This window comes from Apodemus sylvaticus, chromosome 2, assembly GCF_947179515.1.
Source record: "Apodemus sylvaticus chromosome 2, mApoSyl1.1, whole genome shotgun sequence".
In the NCBI taxonomy this organism is placed as follows: Eukaryota; Metazoa; Chordata; class Mammalia; order Rodentia; family Muridae; genus Apodemus; species Apodemus sylvaticus.
The window spans coordinates 90,230,385-90,250,779 of record NC_067473.1 but is presented as its reverse complement, the minus strand read 5'-3'; the positions used below and the strand labels follow the sequence as shown (position 1 = coordinate 90,250,779).

Genomic DNA, 20,395 nt, shown 5'->3' with positions numbered 1-20,395 from the left:
TTATAATAATATAGGCCCAGATATAGGTCTTCACGACAGGAAGTCTAGTGGAAAAGAAAGGATCTACAGTCTGATTCACACTAATAACAACATTGAGTTCTGTTGGCACAGCAGATGTATATGTGACTATGTGGTAACAGCCAACCAGAACTAGTTCTTCTCAGGAATAACTGATATGTCTTACGGAGCCCTTTATATAGCTTTAATTACAGAATTCCCCGTAACACTCTTAACAATATAATTCAGAGAAGAGTAGAAGATCAGCAGAGTGTAGCTTGATCAGTGATTTATAATAAAATATCATACCTCCATAAATCTAAGTGATGAGAGCTCTCTGGAGGAAAATGTGTTATGAAAGGAGGAAGGGGTTACTCATGACAGGTAACACTAGCAGGCATGACCTTCTAACCAATTTTGAGAAATTGTTCTAACATTTAGTTACTTTTCTAGCAATATTTCAATTACTTTTTAATTAAACATGTTTTATATAGCTAATTAGTTAGCATGTAGTCTGAACAATATAGAGAAAATGGCCATTTATGTAAAATCTACACTTTCTATCAAGGAAGCCCAAGCACCTTGGTATCCTTTAATAAACACTGCCAAGTTGAGTCCCTCCCATTCCGTACTTAATAGTCTACTTGAAGAGGGTACTTTTTGTTTGTATGTTTGCATATTTATTTGTTTTATATTTCTTTCATTTGAAATGCTACTATTGATTTATAAAATTAGATCTTATCTAGCTCAATCTATCCTTCTGGCCATTTCATGTAACTCTAAACACTTATTTAGAAGTCAATGATTAAGTCACCATCTAAAACCTTGAAAATAATACCAGTCATGAAAATGTAATAAGTAAACATCAAACATCCTCTAATGAGAAAACAAGGAAGAGCCTGAGAGGGATAGAGAGAGACATAGACAGAGAGACAAGCAGACAGACAGACAGTGAGAGAGAGACACACAGACAGACAGACAGACAGACAGACAAGAGAAACAGAGAGACAGAGAGACAGAGACAGAGAGAAGAGAGAGACAGAGGAGAAAGGGAGAGAAACTCAATAGCAATCTTTGTTTCTCCAGTTGATTTATGAGAGAATTCCATCCCACAACTCCATTCCATATGGCAAGTCTATAATGAGTGTTCTCTTTAATGTCTTGTATAAATTAACATCCATTACTTACTTTCCTACAGTCATTTGAGTAGATATAAATTATAACCAAGGGGATCATGCTACCTTTCAGTTATTTATTTTCTTGGTGTTCATTAATGTAATTAATCATCAAATTTAAAATTTTGACTCCATAGCCACTGGCCTAGAGACTTGAGGATCGATTTTTCTCTTTGAAATTTATGATGCTATCTTTCTTGACTTATGCAGAACTTGAGAACTTAAGATTCCAAAATAACACATCATCAACCTTACATTACCCTGAACCTATTATCTGCATTTCGGCTTATCTTCATAAATCTCATATTCCAGTTGTGACTTCTATAATTAAGCAGAGTAGGTGATGAGGTCTTACACTGATAGTGTGTGCTCTTGCTTAATTTCTTCCACCTGTGCCAGCTGTGGCACAGTAGGGAATCTTTACATCACATGAATGAATCATGTCTGCACACCTAAGAAAACCATAGAGGGAGAATTTCTCAAATGTGAAAGACTGAGAGTGACAAAAGGGGGCTACTTCATTGTGACAACATAAAAGGAGGGTAATTTCAGATCATTCTCTTCCAGCCCTTCATTTCTCACAAGAGGAAATAGGCTCAGGAAGTTCAGTGACTGTCTAATGTCTGATAGTTAAAAAGGATCAGAGCCAGGATGGAAGCTTCGGATGTGTGTCGTCTCACATCCATTCCTATTTCGCACAGTGTCTCTGGTTTGAAAGGTGATATTTCATCTGACAAAGAATAAAGAGCCCAGAGGAAGTGACTGAGGAGGCCATGGTTAACTTTCTTTAATCACCTGTCTGGCAATATACTCACTTTACTCCAATCACTAAGCACTCACTTCAGCTAGTCATTGTTGAAATTCGATGAAGAAAAAATTGAGAAAGATAGGGACTGTTCTCAGAAAGGATTCCACAAGGTTATTTTTAATATGTCTGAAGAACCCTACGATAGCTTCATTTGAGTTTAATAAAGTTCAAAACCATAGAGACAATAGAAAAAATATAAATATTTAAGTACCACAACATTCTGTCCTAAAATTTTATCACAAAATGATTTTTCTGACTACGTCTATCAATTATTTTGTCTGTGTATAATCTAATTAGGAATTTACCAAACACATGGTGAAATTTTACCTCTAAGTTCAGAAGTAGCATAGAAAATAAGCACATGTGCCTAGCATGTGCAAGGTTCTATCACACACACACACACACACACACACACACACACACACACACACACCGATGTATGCCTCTAATGTAATTATATGAAGTGCATTTTCATGCCATTGAATACTAGTATTAAATATTATATATGGTCTATATATAAGACTATTGGAAGTTTGTTTATATAATTATTATTCCCTTGTTGATTATAAGGACTTCTACAGGTTTCAGTTATGTGCATGAATATTGTTAAGACTAGGAAAATGTGTGTGTGTGTGGGGGGGGTGTATTTATAGGAAGCTTTACTTGTGTTTTGTTTTTAGAATACGATTTTGATCATTGTTTTCAGTAATCTGACACATATCATTGAATGAGTTGTCAGATAATCAACATGATTATCTATGAATTATTGATTTTTTGCACTTTCAGCAACTTGGAGTCATTAGTTGTAAATGAACTGTCAATTATGCAAACTTACTGATATTACTAGCACAACACACACATATATTTATACATATTATATATTACTATATAATTTTATCTATTATAAATTGCATATATTATATATAATAATATATTTTATATAGTTATATATTACACACACACACACATATATATAAGAGAGAGAGAGAGAGAGAGAGAGAGAGAGAGAGAAAGAGAGAGAAGAGAGGAGAGAGGTGGAGAAGGAAGGAGGAGGGAATCTAAAAGTGAAAGATCATCAAAATACTGATTGTCATTTGTGGTTTTAAAATTTACTCAGACTTCTTTTCAATCTATCTTTTGTATGTTCCACCTTTGAAAACTTTATTTTTGTGTAATGAAATTAATCAAATTTGCATATACTATTTTATTTTATAATATCTGGTACATATCAATAAGCAATCCATATTCATCCGTATTCATTTTTATAGCACATGCCATTGTTGATAAAATTAGGCACTAATGTTATAAAGTTGTGGTAACCCACTAAGCTATAAGTGGACCATTGGGAGGCCCTAAACTTATGTATTTTCCTCACTATTGCATTTTAAGCACTCTGTACGTGCAGTTCTTTACAATTATTTTTATAAATTATCATTATCCTTATTCATTTATCCAGCTACACACTCAAAAAGCATGTTTCCATATATTAATGGATGTGATAACTAATATTTGTAGCCTAAACTTTCCAACCTGTGCTTCCAATAACATATGCAGTGCCAGATTTCTTTAGAGAAACTACATTTCTTATTACTATAAATAATTACACAGCTTGAAGAATGGATGTCTAGCACAAAAAGAAAATACAGAGAGCAAACAAAAATAACAGTTTATTACAAAATATCTTCCTGTGCCTTTTAATGAAATTGTAGACAGCATCAAATCTATAGTCATAAATCACAACGTATTTGTGCAAAGGCATACATAAATATATGTCCAATAACATTTAAGAGATGTAATTCAGAATGAAAAGTGGCAGGACTCCTCTAATGTTTGATGTAATATTTAAAGGAGAGAAATTTAGAATGACTTGTAGAGTGGAGTTTGGTGAAATTTTTGTGCTGCTACACCTAATAGAAACTCATTATCTATGAAGAAAAACCATTACATATGCAAGTGCAACTTTAGGAGTGGCCTTGTGACAATGACTTATAGAAGTAAATCTCAGGAACATATGTCTAGACTCAGATTTCAAAAATTTGGAGGTTATATCAATTCTACACGAGGAATTTTTTTCACAGTGTATACATTTTAATTTATTTTTTTATTCGATATATTTTTTATTTACATTTCAAATGATTTCCCCTTTTCTAGACCCCCACTCCCCGAAAGTCCCATCAGCCCCCTTCCCTCCCCCTGTTTTCCCACCCAATCTTTCCCACTTCCCTGTTCTGGTTTTGCCCTATACTGCTTCACTGAGTCTTTCCAGAACAAGGGGCCACTCCTCCGTTCTTCTTGTACCTCATTTGATGTGTGGATTATGTTTTTGGTATTCCAGTTTTCTAGGTTAATATCCACTTATTAGGGGGTGCATACCATGATTCATCTTTTGAGTCTGGGTTACCTCACTTAGTATGATGTTCTCCAGCTCCATCCATTTGCCTAAGAATTTCAAGAATTCATTGTTTCTAATGGCTGAATAGTACTCCATTGTGTAGATATATACCACATTTTTTGCATCCACTCTTCTGTTGAGGGACACCTGGGTTCTTTCCAGCTTCTGGCAATTATAAATAGGGCTGCTATGAACATAGTAGAGCATGTATCCTTACTACATGCTGGGGAATCTTCTGGGTATATGCCCAGGAGTGGTATAGCAGGATCTTCTGGAAGTGAGGTGCCCAGTTTTCGGAGGGACTGCCAGACTGATTTCCAGAGTGGTTGTAGCAATTTGCAACCCCACCAGCAGTGGAGGAGTGTTCCTCTTTCTCCACATCCTGGCCAACACCTGCTGTCTCCTGAATTTTTAATCTTAGCCATTCTGACTGGTGTAAGGTGAAATCTCAGGGCTGTTTTGATTTGCATTTCCCTAATGACTAATGAAGTTGAGCATTTTTTAAGATGCTTCTCCACCATCCGAAGTTCTTCAGGTGAAAATCCTTTGTTTAACTCTGTACTCCACTTTTTAATAGGGTTATTTGGTTTTCTGGAGTCTAACTTCTTGAGTTCTTTATATATATTGGATATTAGCCCTCTATCTAATGTAGGGTTGGTTTTTTAAATAAACTTCCAGCACATATTTATCAAAACCTGTAAATGTAAATTTTATTTGCCAAATGTAAATTTCATTTTAGAGGCCTACGGCTGAATAAACTCACCCTTTCTAGGAACTCTGTCTCCTTGGTTCAACTCAGTTGTTCTGGCCCCAACTCCTCTCCAACCTGACTGATTCAAAGTGGATATACCCTGCTTCTAACTGAATGTATACTCTGCTTGGTCTCAAACTACACCTAGCAGTCTGTTTAATTTTCTGGCTCATTATTTCTCTAACTTGTTCTGTCTTCATGTGCATTCTGTCTCTAAAACTGTCCTGGTAAAATAGCCTACTCTCTCTCTCTCAGTTTCTGTCTCTGTCTTTCAGGATCTGTCTCTCTCTGTCTCTGTCTCTTTCTGTATCTCTTTCTTTGTCTCTCTGTGTCTCTATCTCTGTCTCTGTGTGTCTCTTTTTCTCTGACTCTGTCGTTCTCTCTCTCTCTCTCTCTCTCTCTCTCTCTCTCTCTCTCTCTCTCTCTCTCTTTCTCTCTCCATTGCTATCATATATCAACACTTATTCCTTTTTGTTCTCATGAGAGTAGGGCATATTCTATCTCTGACTTGTTCTGCCAAATTTTCTCTGATTTGTCACTCTGTCTTCTCTTCAATTTGTCACTTTCAAACCTTGCTGCTTCCTTATACAAACTAACTTACCTACACTGTCTGGAGGGTTAAAAGTGTATATACTAAGGGCTTGTCTATGTCTATATTTCAGCCAGAGAGATTAAAGGTGTCCATTCCAACCAGATCATATAAACTTGATCTTTGGATGTGATCCTTTGCCAGAGCAGCCATGTTGCTCTATTAAAATTCATTTACCAAAAGAGCAATCTGACTGAAATCTACTAGTAAATGTTTAATCCTTTTCCATCTGATCATCTCCAGATAATAACTAAATGTGCAGTGAAATGTGCCAAAAATAAGAGAAGGAAAAGGAGGAGAAAAAGGAGGAGGAGGAAAAGAAAGGATCAGGAGGAGGAGGAGAAGAAGGAGGAGCAGGAGGAGGAGGAGGAAGAGTTGGGATAGAAGAAAATCAAAAGCAAAGCAAAAATTCCAAATAGGTGTGGTGGTGCATAACTGTCATACAGCATTTGGAAGTCTGAGCAGAAAGGACCAGGAGTTGGAAGGCAGCTTTGGCTTCTGAGTAAATCTCAAATATCCAGGGATATAATTCAGGAATATTATATTTCGCACTCCCTTTTCCACAATACTCACATCCTTACTTATTGAACTGAAATATTTTATAGTTCACCCAGTTCTTCTCCCAGCTGTGCTCAGTGTTATTTGTCTCTAGAGAAAGTGGTTGATTGCTTGCTCTGGCTGTAGGTACTGTGCCCATTTTTGCAGTCTGTGGTACACATCAGACACTAGCATATTTTTTACAGTGACAATGAGTTGTATTCAGCTACTGTTGCAGAGATTCATATACATAAAAGTACAAGGAAATTTTAGCATTTCAGTGGCCAAAGGCACTTTAGGTTCACTTCTTTTCTACATATAAAAGTGTAATTTTATGAGTGAACAGACACTCCTCTGAGAGTATTTTAGCCCATCCCTGAGCTTGCTGCTGTGTTTGAGTTGCATTAATATTCTGTTGGACTTTTGGAATGATAGCAAACAGGAGGCTATAGAAGAGACAGAAATATGACAGATCACTGCCAAAACAAACTAAAAACTAACTGTAAAGTCTCCATCTCATTTATGTGTGCTGATGGTGTGTTCTGAGAAAATGGTGTACATTATTTTCTTCCTAGTTGTTGAAATAAATGTCGTGCTTGAAATATTTAAAAAGAAACAACAAATTAGTATATAACTACCACATTCTAGTTTGATAATATAAAGCAAATATGTAATAAATGCATTGTGGCATATAATTTATGGAACAATAATGCTCATCAGGACATCAAAACTGACTTTCTGAACACTTATTCTGAAGAAAATCAGCTTTGAATATGAATGACTATCTGTATACCTGTCATTTCAACCTTATCATCAGGTAGAAGTTAAACAAAAGATCACAAGCTTAGAATATGCCCAAAGAAGAAATCAATGATCTTAAAAGTTTCAGACTCCAAAAATATCCCTGTATTCTTTCTTCTCCACATCATTCTCATTCCAAGATTGTATTCATAATGTGATACATGACAATGATCATCTGGTTATATGAAATTTAAATTGTACAAAACACTAAAATCACATTCTACTACTTTTGTAGAATTGTATTTTTAAGTAAGAGAACATTTATGTTTGGACATAATACCAGATAATACGCAATTACAACAATATATTTTATATTCTAAACTACTTTCTAAAAATCCCCATTATTATAACAGTATCTGCAGTTAATATATTAATGTAAAATTTACATTAAATAATCTATTTTTAATAACAAGTGTAAAAATTTAGAGGGCTAATCTAATTCTAAACTATAAAGAATTTAAAATTAATGTGTTATACAAATTCTGCTTTAATATAAAATTTTTGGTAAAATATATTTTGATCACAATCTTTCCTTTCCTTGACTCTGCTCCAATCATCCTCCCATCCTTACCTACCAAGGTTCTACATTTCAAGAGAAAAAAGAAGGTCTGCAGGCGTGGTGTTTTGCCACAGTAATGTTAACTTTGGAGCATCAGGTAAAAACACTGTGTCTGAGTTGGGGAAAAGGGAAAAACAGTTTCCTTATATTCTTGAATATGCAGAGCCACCCAAATATCATCTCTATGATGCTCAGAAATGCTTTGACTTCCAGAAATATTAATGAAAATAAGAATCATAAAGAGCAAAAAGAGCATCCTGGGGGCATCAAACTTTCTATTGCCTATTGCAATAGCTATAGAAGAATTTACATTTGAAACAGGAAGGTTGAAGGTATGCAGTTGTGAAATGTAAGAGGTAATGCAAGGATCTGTGATTGGAAATCCCTTTATTTCCTGACTTACTTAATGATAGTGAAGCAAGCTATTTCTCACTGAAGGATTCTCCAGTGTGTCCTTTCATCCAGTTCGTCCTTTCACTGGGAAGTCAAACTTCAACCTTCTATTTTGTTTCTTGGCAGCCATAGTTTGTGTTTCTGAGACATGATCTTCCACTGGTCCCTGTATCTCAATCATGTAGGCTAGAATGTCTGTCTGGTGAGTTCCAGGGGTCTGTGTGTCTCTGATCCCACAGTGCTTGGAATACAACCATGTGTCCCATGTAATTGAATAATTGTCTTCATGCTTCCATAGCAAGTAATTTTCTGACTATTCTTTCTTCCTGGACACTAATAATTTCTTTTTAAACATAATATGCCAAACACAGTCACTATGAATATAAATATTGAAGTTCCTCAAAAATCTGAAAATAAATCTACCACAGGATCCAGCTACATCAGTCTTTGGTATACACTCAGAGGGCTTCACCTTATTACAGAGATACTACCTCATCCACATTCATTTATGCATTATTAACTGTTAGTTTGAAAGCAGGCTCTAAAATTAGCAGTGCTGGTAACACTGCCATAAACAGAAGGACCTGACTGGGTAAACAGAAGGATTGTTATTGGATAATCAGAAGTTTAAACTCAGTATTCCTCAGAAATCTCACAAGGAGGGTTTCTCTTTGCCAGAAAACCCACTACTTCATTCCCCCTTCACCCTGCCAGAAAACAGCTATCTCTGGCAAGGGCATCTAGTTACCAATTAATCTAAACAAATAGCCGGCATCAGCTTAAAGACTCCATCCTGTTACCTATTATATAAAATCCAATTGTTTTCCTATCTAGTTGCTGGTATTTATTTTTGGAGACAGCCTTGGCAATTTGTTCCCCAAATAAATGTTTCTTTCTACCCACAGAGTTGTCCAGTTCTGAAGTTTCACTGTACCCTCACATTTACAATCATCACGATATGGAAACAACTAGCTCTTTATCAATGAGTAAATGGGAAAAGGAGATGTGGTGAATTCTTACAATGCAATAATATTCAATTGATAAGAAAAGGGAAATAATGAAATTTACATGTGTCTTGAGTAGTTACTTTGTCAACTTGATATAAGATGGAATCATCATAGAGAAGGCAAACCCAATTGAGAGGAAAAAAATCATAATATTGTTCTGTAAGCAAGCCTCAGGGGGCATTTTGATTAGTGATTGATGTAACAATGGTCAGCCAATTGTCAGTGGTTTTACCCCTGGTGAGGTAGTCACTGAAATCAGGTTGAATTACTCTGTGGCTATTTAGTTCATGTCTCTGGGCTCCTGCACTAACTTTCTCATTAAAAATGTGTGGCCTGAAAGTTGTAAAATGACTCTCCCAGAGTTTCTATATCATAGCTATACCGACCTAATCAAGATGTCCAAACTTTGTAAGCTATTGGTAGAATATGACAATGTGTTGTTGAAGGTACCATATATTTCAATCAAAGAATATGGAGAAATCAGTTATACTACATAACTACTAGATGATACTCAGTTGGAAGCTGCATCTTTATTGGGAAGCTTTCAGCATGTTGAACTAGATGCATGCATGCATGCATGATACTAGAATGAAAGAAGATAAGCAATTGTTTGTCTCACCAGCTGTGAACCCTGAAAAATATGTAAGAACCTTCCTGGCATGGCATGCCCACAGTTCCAGCAGTGGCACCAATATTATGGGAGTAAATAACTACTGTCGGATTTAACCAAAATTGAATTTAAAAGTCTTTCCATGAGATAGAACCTATACATGCCACTGTCAGTGAGTCAGTTATAGATAAGTATGGGTCAAAGGACAGAATTTATTACTACTATCCTGTTAACTAGACCTAGCATTTAAAACAACTCCTAGTTGATTACTGTTATATGCATAGGTCATTGCATCACTCAGCCTTCATCAAGTTGATAAGGTCTATACTTGCAGTAGATAACAATGAACAGAAATACTCACAAATCAATTAGAGGATAAGTGAATCTGTACTGCTTAACCCTAACAATAATGTTTATATCATGATACTTTCCCCTAAAGGCATATAGATTTATGCAAAGAAGGAAGATTATATGATCCGAATCTGATAGACTTGTCCAAGACAATAGTGTTTGTATAGATGTACATATGAACTCAGATTAATATTGACAATCTATACAAGAGAACAGAAAAGTACACACCAGCATATGGAAAGGTAAGTAAGTATGAAATCCTACAACTAGGTAATGAGCTATTGGTATTTGACTGCTCCTAGGAGAGTGAAAGTTACTCATCCTGAATGACATGACACCTGCCTTGTCAACCACATTCCAGAGAAGGTCTTATACCTGGGAGTAGTATAGTAGTCCAACCCAAATTGAACTGGATCAGTTTTGAAAGAGAGAAAAAAGAAATCGAGTAGGTAGGAATGGATCTGGGAGCAGGTTTTGGAAGGTATTAAATATAAACTAAAAACAATATAGGAATTTCTCAATCAATTAATTCAGCATTAATATTCTTTATAAAAATAAAAATGCATACACATATTTATGTGACAATAAATTAGGTCTTGAAGAAATATTTTTATTCATAATATGGATAAACCACAGCTATCTAATATACTTTTTGTATCACTTAATATTTAATTATAACCAAAGTATGCATTAGTTCCTGATGACTCCTATATGAAGTAGCATCATTTTGTCAGACTGTTTCAAGACATAAAATCTCACCCTTTAAAAAATAAACAAAAACCCCCAAAAAGTTCAAAGTAAACTACTTAATTTATCCACACTAAATTATTTCAGAAAGACAAATTGAGTTGGGACAATTCTTGAGAATTACTATTGAGCTATTATTTGGCCCAGTGGGCAGTAATCCTTAGTAAATGAAATGTTTCATCAGAACATTACCAGTACATAATGAAAACTGAAAATGTAATAGGTATATTGGCATTTTGAAGAATATATGTATAATTCAAATGTCTACTTTCAACAAATATAAAGAAAGCATGTTTTATATTTTTCTCTTGTTTATTTTTTAAAGGATATTATTGTTCATTTAATCACATCACATCACATCACATCAAATCACATCACAATCTAAGCTACATCATCAGTTAATCCAGCAGTCACAGACTTGTAACTCTAGACTTAAAGGGCCAAATGAAGTGACAATCACAAAGTATATTACAGAGTGATTTAGAAATAGTATGGAAAACATAACACAATCCTTTCTCAAAACACCAAAAGCAACAACAACAAAAACTTACAAAAATGATTTTACCTGAAAGATTTCAAGATCATGTTAACTCTGTCATTTTGCCTTAATATTTGAGAAATGAATCTATTCTCAACATACCTTTCCTACATTAAAAACAAACCTAAAATGAGTGAATTACACATAACAAAATTCTCACAGGCACTCCAGATAACTAATTTGCATCATGGTGTTATTCCTATTAAATTATTTCTTATCTTTTTTGTCAAAACCTATAGGCAAGGCTTCACCTACACTAAGCAAAATATTAATCTTCTCACCCCAAACCCTAAGAAATACTAAATTTCTACCTATTCCTTTGTTGTAACGTAGGTTAGATAAAATTAGGCTAACTATTTGTGCTTCAGTTTTATGTGTAATTCTAACACTGCTTGTTCCATGGGAACTTGCTGAGTTCTCTAGTATTTTGGGAAGATGAGTGCTCAGATAGTTAACTTCTAGATCTGGAAGCCAAAAACAAATTCTACATACAGATGAAGACAAAACAGTGACATCATGAAAGAAAAGATTCAGAGGAAATATCATGCCATCATGATCACAGAGTATGACAAAACATCCTGAGAAGTCCACCATTTTATGGGACACCAGTGGAAGACCTTCCTAATATAAAAAACAGTGGAAGAGCAGAAAGGACAAAGGAAGAAAAGAAGAAAGTGTCCTATGGTCAAGGTGATTAAAGTAGACACATTTATTAAATCTAAGATATATTTAAAACGAATTGCTGTCTTTAAAGCCTGCATTTAAAATACATTGGAATGGGAAATGCATTTTCCATGAGATATAATTATGTGTCTTAAGCTTCAGCTGTATGCAGGATCAGATAATTATAATCTTCATTACTGCTGCTGTATGATGATAAAAGCAGAACCTAGGCATCATGTTTGATCTCTGAACTAGTCACGCAGCTCGAGGAAGTTCTTTGAGAAAAATATTATGAACTATAACATTTCTGGTCTAGACTGTGACTCAGAGAAAACTGAGATGAAAGAACTTTGCAGGAATATGCCAGGAAACCAAACATGAACCTCCAGAAGGCCACTTGACATATTACAAAGTACAAGAGTCTCTTAATACACCAGCAAATATTTCATCCACGCTGGATGACGAGAGAGATGGTTTTGTAACTATCTCTTCATTTGATGCTAATCTGTACTCCGGTATCCACAGCCTAGGGAGCTGTCGTGCATGAAACCTTCTGTTATCTAGCTGCCAACAGAAATAATATATCTTCCAGGGAATTCTGTCCCTAAATGAAAGCTTACTTTTAAAAAGCCTCAGATCAGGATGTCTTTCAGTTTTAAAAAGTGATGAACAAACATTTTTTTTTTTACATTCTTATCATGTTATCTATTGTTACCTAATAGATTGCTCAGACTATTGTTTTAAGACCTAACATTGAAGCTTGGTGTTTGAATATAAAAAAATATTAGTACTGACCAAAGGGGAAGTGATTCCTATTGATAACATCATAGTGTTCACTTATCTTTTCTTTTTCCTTGATTTTATAAATTGGGCCACAATTGAAACTTTTCCTTTTGTGACTACGAGTTTTAAATTAAAAATTAATTAACTAGGTCACTTAAAATTGCTGAAGATCTTTTTGTGTTATGTGCTTAGTAAGAACATGTGGAAATAAATCTGACTGAGATTCACAATGTTCCTTGAGCGTATAAATGGTGAATGAGTTCAGTTTGGAGGAGACAGGATGTCTGCTTTGAAGGTACTTTAAATAGCTTGGAGATCGGCTTGTATGGGTAAGTTCTACTAATAATAGTTGATTTACTGTACTTTCATAGAGGTGCTGAGCTCCCCAAAAGCCATGTAGATGTATTTAGAGTGTGGAAGTGTGAAAACCAAATCGAGTTATAATGCATGTGTAAGGAGATACTGAGTTTGGATAAGATAAATTGGCTTGATTTCCAAAAGTCTGCGAATTATGTAAATATTTAAGAATCTCCAGGGAGAGTCATCCCATCACAGGCCATTGCTATCTTGCTTTCAATTTACTGCATATGCACTGGAAAATAGAGAAAAGAAGTCTGTGTTTTCTATTACTGTCAGAGCTCAATCCATTTTTTTCTAAGTGGAATTTCCCCTGTTTAAGAGTATAGCTGTCTACTACTCAGACACAGCTATTATATCTGATATTTGTCCCACTATTTTCCATGCCAGAAGGCAAATGAGGGACAAATTGAACTTTGCCTTTCCTTCACCCTACAGAGAAATAGGATCTTAAGGACCCATTAAGAGGACAGAATTCTATAAGCCAAATACTGTCAGTAATTCTGTTTGGACTAACATTTATGAGCTTATAAAGGGATAAGTCTGGTACTATTGAGTTTGTTGTATTTTCATCTTTTAATGCTGGTACTATACCTATTAAAGTATTGTTCTTGGATTTCATTTTATACTTTTCAAGTCAGCACAAATGGAGAGGGTAGAGATATCAAGGCCTTGACATATCAATACAATTATATCTGCATTTTAAAAGGGCATAATTAGAATGATAACTATTATCATTAATATTTTGACAATAAAACATAATAGCATCTATCTAGCCTTGTCTATATGTGCTTATCCTGCAAAAATGCAAACAATGTACACACAAAACTCTACATGCTTTAACACTGTGATTTCAGAGTTAGACAACAACTTAGAAAACTTAAAGAGTCATTATACTAATCAACAGTAATTCACATAATGTGAAGTCATTCCCCTAGGCGTGGGGAGAACGGCAATGCACCAAATAATATTTAGGAGATTAACAGAATTTGGAGAGCTTCATAGCCTCATGTAATCAGATTTGGCCTGAACTGGGTTTGCCCTCAGTTGAACTCTGACTGCATAGTTTCTTTTTCTGCTGTGCCACTTAACACATACTAATTATTTGTGTGTGCGTGTGGGATCTCTAACAAGATTATAAACTTTGATCTCAGGAAGCATTCCTTATACAAGTGTATATTCCACAAATTAAGAATTCAATAAATATTTGCTAAAAGAAGGAATACATGAATATTAAATGTGTAGCAAAGCAAGTGTGATTCCACATAAGGGACTCATAGATGTTCAAAACCTCTGTGACTGCTTTGGTTTAAGGTTGAGAAATATTAAGAAGAACATTCTACAGAAATAAAACCACCCAGAACTTTCTAATAATAGATAATGCTAGATTTAAAACCAGAGTCTTAAGTACTATTTCTTTTCTCCTCATACCTCTGACATTTTCAACAGTTAATGGTCATCAATATCACTCTAAATGATAAACCTAAATTAAGCTAAGTAGAGGAAATAAACCCCTGACTACATCGTTATTATTTATAAGAGTTTGTGTCTGTTTTCTTTCTGGTCATTCCAACATATTACATTTAATGGGCAGCTAAGCAGTACAGATGTTTGAAAGATGGTTGACTAGGGCTTCCTCTAATACTGAATAATAAATGCTTTCAAGGAGAAAGTAATGCTGTGCAGACAGGTGGAGGAATAATATTCATTGCTAAAGTGACATCCCAGTTAAAATCACTTTCTGTAAGAAGTCTGTCTCTTGCAAAACTCACTTTTCTGTAGAAGAATCTAACCCAGTTACATCAATCAAGAGTGCTTTGTTGTGAGCATGTTCCTCTCTGATTCCTGAATTTTAAGTCATCATTTTGAACGATACAAATAAAATATTTGTACCTAAACTATTACATTGTTTACAGATGAGGGGTAAACATGCAACAGCAGTTACTTTTGGTTTCTGGAATCCATGTTTACAAACCAACACGAGACAGGAACAGCCTGAGTTAAGGATTAAGAGTGTGATCAGAACACACTATAGCTGCTAGCCTACCGTCTTGAAATCTTAAAAGCTTAAATTTTTGTGGAAAATCATGGGTCGACTAAGGAGTGGATGTTACACAGTCCCTTCAACATGGCCTCCAAAGCCAATTTGCCATACTACATGTTTTGCTGAGCTGGTGTGCAGTCATGGCTCTGTGAAATCATGGTCAGGATGGGAGGCAGCCATGCTGTGCTGAATACAGAGAAATAAGCTGGGTAAAGTTGTCTGAGGGAGATGTGGGTTACCTAATCCTTTTGCTCTTGCTACACAGTTTAATGCACCTGAAGTGGCCAACAAGACACCTTAGAGGATAAAGAGCTTGCAGTCAAGCCTGACAGTGCAACACACATAGTAGAAAGTACAAGTCACCTCTTGTTTCCACGTCAGTGCAGTTGCTTGGTGATTAGCAGACACACACACACACACACACACATACACATGAACATATACCACACACAAGAACATATAAACACATACCACAAACACACACACATATAACACAAACATATACCACACAAAACACACACACAGGACACAAACATATATCCTCTCACAGACATATACCACATAAACACTCACATATCTCACACACAATACAAACAGACACCACACAAAAACACACATACATACACAAACTTACACCACACTCACATATACTCACACCACACACACCCATGAAACACAAATAAACACCACATAAGCACACATACACACAAACATATACTACACATACATACAGCACACTCATGCACTAACTCACACATACCACATACCTACAACACAAACATACACCGTACAAAAACATATACACAAACTTATACCACACAAAAACACACACACCACACACATACTACACAAACATAAACCATTAAAAAACACACATAAATACACAAGCTCACACATACCTCACACACACACACTCACACCACACACACACATACACACCACATACACTCAGACATGTACCTCATGAAATCACATATACATACATCCACACACAGCACACACATATATCAGAATACAAAAAAATCATGAGTTCTTACAGAGCTACCATTTTTCTTTTTTGCACAAATTGTACTACACATTTAATAAGACTTCTATGTACTTCAAACAACAAGGTAAATGCAGCGTGAAAGGACCCTCAAGGTGGTCACATGTATCTCGTGTAAATTAAGCAACCTACTTAACTAAAGGCCATCACAAGTTATTTCCCTTGTTTTACAGTAAGAACTTTGGGGTGGAACACCCTTAAAAGTTCAATTGATAGGCACTTTTGAGCTGGGTGATTCTGGAATATTGAAGTTATGACCTTGAAAAGTCAAGTTCTAAAATAAGTACTATTTTTTATTACCCGAAGTTAGAGCAATGTGTAAACAATCTTCTGCTTTCTGTGGCCGCTTCCCTAGGCGAGCTGCATGGCACTGACTGCCCAGGCTCAGTGTCTCTAGATTAACTATAGTTAAAAAATAAAAAAGGATAAAATAGAAAAAGCCCACATGAGTTTTTTGATTGTACTTGTTGAAAACAAACTGAAAACCCAGTCTCTGAGTGTGAGGGTCAAGTAGCAAGCTAAATGGCCAAGCCAGGATAAGAAGCTGTCCTAGTTAGCTTTATGTTGTGATATAATACCATGACAGAAAGCAACTCAGGGGGGAAAGCAAAGGTCCAGCTGACAGGTTACAGCCCATCACCAAGGGTAGCCAAGGCGGGTGGGTACCCACAGCAGCAATCCTGAAGCCCATTGTACTGAGCACAGGGTGCCCAATGGAAGAGTTAGAGAAAGGACTGACGCAGCTGAAGGGGTTTGGAGCCCCATAGGTGGAACCACAATATCAATGAATGAGCCCCTCCCCTCCAGATCTCCCAGCGTCTAAACCACCAGTCAAATAGTACACACGGAGAAACCCATGGCTCCAGCACCATATGCAGCAGAGGATGGCCTTGTCAGGCATCAATGGGAGGAGAGGCCTTTGGTGCTGTGAAGGCTGGATGCACCCAGTGTAGGGGAATGCCAGGCCAGAGAAGCAGGAGTGGGTTCGTGGGTGAGGGAGTACCCTCATAGAATCAGAGGGAGGGTGGATAGGATAGGGGAAAACTAGGAAAGGGGATAAAGTTTGAAATATAAATAAAAAAATCTAATAAAAAAATAAAAAACTGAGCATTAAAAAAATCGTGAAGAAGGAACTGGGAGTATTTGATGAACATCATAGGCAGGCAATATATGAATGTGTTTGCTTCATGGTTTAGAACAGAGCAGCCTGTTTGCTAACCCAGTGCATTTCCATTGCTCTATAGGTTTTGATTACATTAAGACAACGTACACTCTGATGGGCCTACTGATTCTTTTTACAAAGCTGTTCAACGAGACTGCAATTTTGTACTATGGGGATTAGTATGCAGGATTTTCTAGGGACAAATTAATCTAGAAAGAAAGTGTTCTTTCTAATGTTTTCATACAACATCAGGAGAAACAAAGTGCATCGTCCTATGGGACATTTACCCTGACAGCTACAGATATTGTTTGTTTATTTTTCTCCTACAATTACACAATACTTCTTTTCTATTATATGGTACGTATTCTCTAAAGTTTGATTCTTCTGTCAACTTTAAACTCAAGTAAAATAGATTAATGGACTGTGAATACATAAAACGCTAATTTAAATTATCAAAGAAAATATATTTGTTGTAATTTCCTACTAGAGTCTAAAATGTGGAATCTCTTTGGTATTTTGTTCCTCTTTTCCTCAGTTGTTTTTTGCGGTAGATTATGGACCAGTAGGAAGGTATCTTAGTGTGATACATTTGGATATGTATACATGGCTTTGGTATTTCACAATGAATGCTGGTGAAATGGCTGATTAATTTTATGAACTAACTTGTTAAGGAAATAATAAGAACCTCTGGGAGTTCTCAGGAGTTATGTTATAAGAATGTTCTTTAGCATTTGCTTAAAAGATACATCAAAAGCATTTTTTCCTCATGAGTAGAAATATACATTAAAAACCTAAACATTACAATTCTCTAGGTCCCTGCCTTTTATATTTAAATTAAATGTAAGTATGATAATCATGCCAAATTCTATGTGGACTCTGATGAAAACTATTTTTCCACTTAAATGTTTTTGAGCAGTATTTAAATGCTCACTCATTCACTTCTTTCCTTGTATTTAAGAGGTAATATGTTCTATGACAGATTAAAAACATTAGGTTTCATTCCAGACACAGTAATTAGAGCTTAATATGGGTAGTGGCATTAACATAGACAATTCTAAGGTCTAAGTTGTAGCAAGTGAATGAATGATTAATTCAAGATCAAGCTTAGCATAAAATTTAAAGAAAAAATAAACTGCAAGAAGTTATATGAGACAGTGCTGCTAAAACTGAAATAGTTTTAGTTATAACATTATACAAATTGTGCTTTGCATCATAGGTCAATCAATTGGTAAAAGAGCTCTGTCAAAATGATTAAAGTATCTGGTAATATGATCACTCCCATATGCCCTCTGTAAGTTCACCATTATCAGCCCATTTCTCTGCTGTGGATGTCCAAAGGAAAGCAGAACATGCATTTTATTTCTTTAACTAATAATAAAGTACTCAGACTTTTGTTAGGTTTTCCATTGTGTCTGCCTTACTGCTTCACCACACTGGAGATGCATGGGCTGCCTTTTTTTTTTAAGTTGAATAAGGCAAGCTCCTCTCCATCTGCATCCTCTGTTTAAAGTTTTATCTCAATATAAACGTCTATCTCTTGCTAATCAGAACACAGCCATATTCTCTCTGTCCCATAGTTGTAAACCTTGCAACCTTCAATTACATATGAAATGTATTGTGTGTTTGTGATTTAGGTGCTAGATTGAGAAACTGGTGTTCCCAGATTCTTGGCATTTTATGCATGGACTTTAAAACAAGGGCTCAAACAGGTTTGGGTAGGGGAGCATCATAGGTCAATCAATTGGTAAAAGAGCTCTGTCAAAATGATTAAAGTATCTGGTAATATGATCACTCCCATATGCCCTCTGTAAGTTCACCATTATCAGCCCATTTCTCTGCTGTGGATGTCCAAAGGAAAGCAGAACATGCATTTTATTTCTTTAACTAATAATAAAGTACTCAGACTTTTGTTAGGTTCTCTGGAGTCTAACTTCTTTAGTTCTTTGTATATATTGTATATTAGTTCTCTATCAGATGTAGGGGTTGGTAAAGATCTTTTCCCAATCTGTTGGTTGCCATTTTGTCCTATTGACAGTGTTCTTTACCTTACAGAAGCTTTTCAATTTTATGAGGTCCCATTAGTTGATTCTTGGTCTTAGAGTATAAGACATTGGTGTTCTGCTCAGGGACTTTTCCCCCGTGTCCATGTGTTCGAGGCTCTTCCCAGCTTTCTCTCATGGATTGGCAGGCTTAATAAATGGCCATCTTGCTGAAAGCAATCCACAGATTCAATGCAATCCCCTTCACTTTTTAACCAGCTATAAGACTGTGACACAGGAATCTCATATTTTTGCCCAGGTTGCTTTCAGGAACCTGAGCCTCTAGATGATCCAGTGATTAGTATTTCATGGCTGGAATGTGTTTGAAGATGGTAAAAGCATTTGAAACAGTTCATATAAATATTGTCTTAATTTGGGTTACCATTGCTATGATGACAATTGGGACTAAAAGCAAGTTGGGGAAAAGGGTTTATTTTACTTCTGCTTCCACATCCACAGTGGCATGTTCATATATTACTCCAGCTTTCTTGACTAATTCTAGAACGTGAAGCACTTTTTAGCCACTGATAGTGAAAATCAATAGCAGTTTTCTTTAGTGATTTTGTGCTGATAAACTGCTGGGCCACCACTTAGAACAGCTATTACTTTGAAGGATAAGACACAATCACTATACTATTGGAGCCTAATATTCAATCTTGTAACAGAAAAGTTACCACTTTTAAATCATAAATGGTATCATTTACATGATGAATTTTCCATTGAAAGGTAGAAACCTAATATTAGTGTTCTTAAATTTCTTAAAGTGTATCTGAAAAAAAATCACTTGCGCTACTTTTATTAGCCAATAATTATCTTTGGGGTTATTGAAGAAAAACACAGTAACAATGTGTGTCACAGCATAATGCATGATTAAAGTTTCCAAATTTTACAATCAAAACCTTTATGTTTTGGCTGAATATAGTAAGATGCATGATTCTATCATGGAAATCATATGTCAAGAAATGAAAACATAAAATAATTCAAATATGTTTGATCCTTTAAATTGCCTTCATATAATACTTAGCAGCTATGAAACATATTGACACT

General features: G+C 35.5%; 1 protein-coding gene across 3 annotated transcripts in view; it reads right to left on the bottom strand.

The window, feature by feature from the left end:
- Grid2 (glutamate ionotropic receptor delta type subunit 2) overlaps nt 1–20,395 on the bottom strand; it is a 1,574,882-nt gene that overhangs the window by 1,019,254 nt on the left and 535,233 nt on the right. The window lies entirely within an intron of this gene.